Genomic DNA, 5,450 nt, shown 5'->3' with positions numbered 1-5,450 from the left:
ACAGTTAAATGATTATATTTTAAGTCAGGTGCTAATGGGTGCTAAGAAGAAAAATAAAGATAGAGGACTGACAATAATATGGGTGGGAGTAGTTAGTTTATATAGGATAGTAAGAAAAGGATTTCCTGGTAAAGTAACATTTGCGTCTAAAAGATATGGGAGAGCAGGCTGTGCAGATACACAAGTTTCTGGCAGGAGTATGCTTAGTGCACTCTTTCTCAACCTTCCTAATGCCACGACCCTTTAATACACTTCCCGTGGATCATGACCCACGGGTTGAGAACCACTAGCTTAGCATCTCAGGAAAAGCGAGGAGGCCAGTGCAACTGGAATGGAATGTACAAGAAGAGGAGTGGATGAGACAGGTGGCAGAAGGGCTTGTAGGCCGTCATAAGAACTTTGATTTTTATCATGGGTGGCGTGGTAAGTCATGACATGTTTTAAGCAGTAGAGGGATATAATGTGAGGTTTGAAAACGATTGTTCTTGTTGCGATATGGGCATTGTATTTTGTGGAAACAGGGAGGTCCTGGTTAGTAGGCTTATCATTATTGTACGATATTTCAGAAAAGAGATGGTATACTAATTTGGACTGGGGGCTTGAGGTTGAGGTGATGAGAAGCAGTGTGTTCTGGACATATTTCAAAGGTTGAACCAACAAGAGAGGGAGAAGAATAGCCAAGGATGATTTCTTTTAAGTTTTGGCCTGTGAAATTGGAAGGATGGAATTACCTTTATACTGATAAGGGGAAGACAAATGAAATGTGGAGTGGAATTTGAAGTGTTTATGCAGAATCTAGGGTTTGGTTTTCATCTTGTTCATGTTGAGATGCCTTGTAGGTATCCAAACGGAGATTTCACATGGGCTGCTGGATGGATATATGAATTTGGCATCAGACTTGAGATAGAAATATGGGCTTTATTGGTATATGTATATCTGTCTATCTATCTATCTATCTATCTATCTAGATATCATGCTTAAAATATAAATAGAGAATGGTTGCCTAGGGAATAAAATAAAGATAGACCAGAGAAGAGTTTCAAGGGTTAAGCCCTTGGGCAAGCCACCTTTTAAGAAGTCAGAATAGGCTGGGCGTGGTGGCTCACGTCTGTAATCCTGGCACTCTGGTAGGCCAAGGTGAGCGGATTGCCTGAACTCACAGGTTTGAGACCAACCTGAGCTAGAGTGAGACCCCACCTCTAAAAATAGCTGGACGTTGTGGTGGGCGCCTATAGTCCCAGCTACTTGGGAGGCTGAGGGAAGAGAATCACTTGCGCCCAGGAGTCTGAGGTTGCTGTGAGCTATGATGTGACAGCACTCTATTGGGGTGGTGGGGTGGCAGGATTGGGTGGCACAAAGTGAGACTCTGTCTGGAAAACAAAAACAAATGGAGGCCAAGGTGGGTGGATTGCCTGAGTTGAAGAGTTTGAGAACAACCTGAGCAAAAAGTGAGCCCCACCTCGTCTCTATTAAAAATGGAAAAACTGAGGTAAGAGGATTGCTTGAGCCAAAGAGTTGGAGGTTGCTGTGAGCTTTGATGCCATGGCACTCTACCAAGGGCAACAGCTTCAGACTCTGTCTCAAAAAAAAAAAAAAAAGAAAGAATGAAATCAGAATAAAGATGAGCATTTGCAGAGGAGGCACTAAAGGAGGACAAGTGAAGGAGGAAAACCAAGTGTGAGTGGTGTCTCTGGGAGGTCAAGGATGGAAAATGTGTCAGGGAGGAGAAAGTGATCAGCTGTGTCAGATGCTGCCAATAAGTCAAATACAATAAGGGCTGAGAATTAATAATTGGTTTGGGCAGTGTGGAGATCATTGGTGACCTCAGTAAGAAAGCTTCTGTGGAGTGGTAGTAAGGGAAACATGAGTGAGTTCAGGAAATGAAGGAAATGAAGACAGTAAGTATGTATAGATTTTTGAGAAATTTTCTAGCAAAATAGGACAATACCTATAATGGGAAGTTATCAGGATTTAAAAATTTTTTTATTTTAAATTATGGGTACATACATAATAGTTGTATGTATATACATAAAGATACATGTGTACATATGTTTTGATACAAGCATACAATGTGAATTAATCAAATCAGGGTAATTGGGATATCCATCACGTCAGGCATTTAACATCTCTTTGTATTAGGGACATTCCAATTCCACTGTTACTGTTATTTTAAAGTATACCCTAACTTATTCTTGATTAGAGTCACTTTGTTGTACTGCCCTGCTGCCTTTTCCATCCTCTGGTAACCATCATTCTATTGTTTCCATGCGATCGTTTGTTTTTGATATTTAGCTCCAATATATGAGTGAGAACCTGTAAGATTTGTCTTGCTGTCCAGGCACAGTAGCTCACACCTGTAATCCAAACACTCTGAGAGGCTGAGGTGGGTGGATTGCCTGAGCTCATGGGTTTGAGATCAGCCTGAGCAAGAGTGAGACCCTATCTCTAAAAATAGCTGGGTGATGTGGCGGGCGCCTGTAATCCCAGCTACTTGGGAGTCTGAGGCAAGAGAATTGCTTGAGCTCAAGAGTTTGAGGTTACTGTGAGCTGTGACACCATGACACTCTACTGAGGGCAACAAAGTAAAACTTGTCTCTCCCCCCCAAAAAAATTGTCTTTCTGTGCTCAGCTTATTTCACTTAACATAATATTCTCCATTTCCATCAGGTTGTTTTAAATGGCAGGATTTCCTTCCTTTTTTTTGTGGCTACACTATGTATAATATTCCATTGTGTATATATATCACAGTTGATCCTAAGCATCTGTTGATAGACAGTTAGGTTGATTGCAAATCTTGGCTATTGTGCATAGTGCTGTGACAAACATGGGAGTGCCAGGTATCTTTTTGATATACTGGATCTCCTCTTTTGGGTGTATACCCAGTAGTAGAATTGCTAGGTCATATGGTAGTTCTGTTTTTAGCTTTTTGAGGAACCTCTAACTGTTCTCCATAGTGGTTGCTTGCCCAGTTTATATTCCCAGCAAAAGTGTATGAGGGTTCCTCTTTTTAGGGGAGGATTTTTATTTCAGTTGAGAGATTTTAAAGTGTTTGTAATACTTACGTAGAGAAAGAAAAATTGTGGCATGGATAAGGGGGAGTTTGCATAAGTGAAATAAATCCTTGATTGGAAGAGAAATGATAGATTAATCATCTCTTTATAGTTACTCATGAAGTGGGTTTTATTCTCATTCTGTTACTTTGTTGGTATTTGACTATTATAGTATGCTACCTTCCTAGTTAAAACTTGTTCTAAATGTGGGAGCTGAATTGAATCTACATACGATTTAAGTTAAGGCTAGTGTTCATGTAAAAGTAGCCAGGCTTATTTTCTTCTTGTAATTTTAAATTGAAATTATTGGCAGTGACCTGGGAAATGAAATCTTTTTGGCTAAGTTGCATTTAATTTCCAAGTTACCCCAGAGTTAAAAATGGCTATTTGGAAATAGTTTTTGGCTTTGGCGTCTATGTTTCTACTATAAAGTGACTTTGCAGTTATGTTTGTGCATTTATAGGCAATTTTTATTTTATAAACTTATGAAAACTTTAAACAGTCAAATTTTTTGTTATTACATGGTTTCCAGAAGTAATTATTTTCTATTCCAGAATTACCTCTTTTTTTGTTGAGGTAACAAAGCAATTAAGTATTTCATTGTTACATGACATGAAATATAGAGACCCTTCTATAAGAACACACTTATGCAGTAATTAGAAAACTTATTTTAAGATTTTTTTTATTTGAAATCATGTTTATCGAAAACATAATTAAGTTTTATAAATTATTACTCTAGCACTTGGTGTTCTTAGATTTTACCTATATAGGCATAAATCATGTCATGGATTCCTTAAACTTGGAATCTAGATATAGTTGTAGCCCATTAGGCTGTGTGAAAATAGCATATTTTTAAAATTATTTAAACATATTGCTCACTATTATATTGAGGTAGATCAAATGGAATAAATGTCATTAAAGAATAATTTTTTTTTTAAAGAGATAGATTACTGCTCTGTTGTCCTATACTAGAGTGCAATGCCATGATCATAGCTCAACTCTAGCTTCAAACTCTTTGGCTTAAGGAATCGTCCCACCTCAGCCTCCTGAGTAGCTGGGACTAGAGGGGATGATTACCAAATTTGGCTAATTTTTAGATGTTTTTGTAGAGATGAAGTCTTGCTATGTTGCCATAGCTGGTCTTGGAACTCCTGGACTCAAGTGACCCACCTACCTTAGCCTCCTGAGTTGCTGGGCTTACAGGCATGAGCTACCACACCTGGCCAAGAATAAATATTGACATATATACAGACTACTGACTATTGATCTATCTTAATGAATTCTAATGTATATGACATACAAGCAGGTACACTAGGTATTTGATTAAAAATACTTTGTGGGTGCAATGGTTCATGCTTATAATCCTAAAATTCTAGGAGGCTGAGGCCAGTGGATTGCTTGAGCTGAAGAGTTTGAGACCAACCTGAGCAAAGGCCAGACCCCATCTCTACTAAAAATAGAAAAATTAGTTGGGTGTTGTGGCAGGCGCCTGTAGTCTCAGCTACTTGGGTGACCGAGGCAAGTGGATTGCTTGAGCTCAAGAGTTTGAGGTTCTTGTCAGCTATGATCCACGGCACGCTACCCAGGGCTCAGAGCAACAGAGTTTGTGTATGCGTGTGTGTATAGGTGCAGGAGACAATATGTTGGCCAGGATATATATGGAAATGATCTCACAAGTTAGGTGTTCCAAAGCCTTCCTATCATAAATTCCAGATACCTTGATGACAGTCTTCTTGTTTGTCTTGCACTATCGGAATATCTCAGGAACTCTTAATGTGGAGCTATGCAAAGTATGCATTACTTAAGAAACTTCTTATTTCTTAATAAGACATAAAAAGATCGGATACTTGGTTATTAACAAGATGAAATTATTTCTGCTATAGAGCATGTACTATGAATATTGAAGCCTTCCTCATTTAAAACAGAGCTTGATTTATTAGTAGTTAATCTAGTAGGGAAAGGATATTTCCACTTTTTATTGTATACTCTTTATTGTTCAGCTTTTTTACTGTGCATGTGTATTACTTTTAATATTAAAATTAGTTTAAAAAATGTAAAGGCTAAAAACTTTATATGTAAAAGGCTAATTTTTATGTAGTCAGACATACCTGTAGCACTTACATTATATATTCATGAGACAATGAATCTTCATAAATTATGTAGTTATTTAAGTTATTTGCTAGGAAGGTACAACTTATATCCAAATATTGTTCTCTATTCATGTCAAATCTCAAATCCTCTATATCCTAACAGTAAAAAAAAAATATAGATGTGGAAAGTTCTGGTTGCTTTTCTTTTTACTTTTTACTTAAGTAACTTTAATAACTTAAATTTATATATTGTGAGGTTATATTTTGTAAAAATAAAATATTCTGAATATCTAACTGGGACTTTCTGGAT

The 5,450-nt window shown here is 37.5% G+C and overlaps 1 protein-coding gene across 1 annotated transcript in view; it reads left to right on the top strand.

The window, feature by feature from the left end:
* The window catches only part of MEMO1 (mediator of cell motility 1), a 90,923-nt gene that overhangs the window by 19,538 nt on the left and 65,935 nt on the right, over window positions 1-5,450 (top strand). The window lies entirely within an intron of this gene.

The sequence above is a fragment of the Otolemur garnettii genome, unplaced genomic scaffold, assembly GCF_000181295.1.
Source record: "Otolemur garnettii isolate 467f Iridium unplaced genomic scaffold, OtoGar3 scaffold00022, whole genome shotgun sequence".
Classification (NCBI taxonomy): Eukaryota; Metazoa; Chordata; class Mammalia; order Primates; family Galagidae; genus Otolemur; species Otolemur garnettii.
Note: the sequence above shows the minus strand (reverse complement) of the source record. Positions and strands in the feature narration are given on the sequence as shown.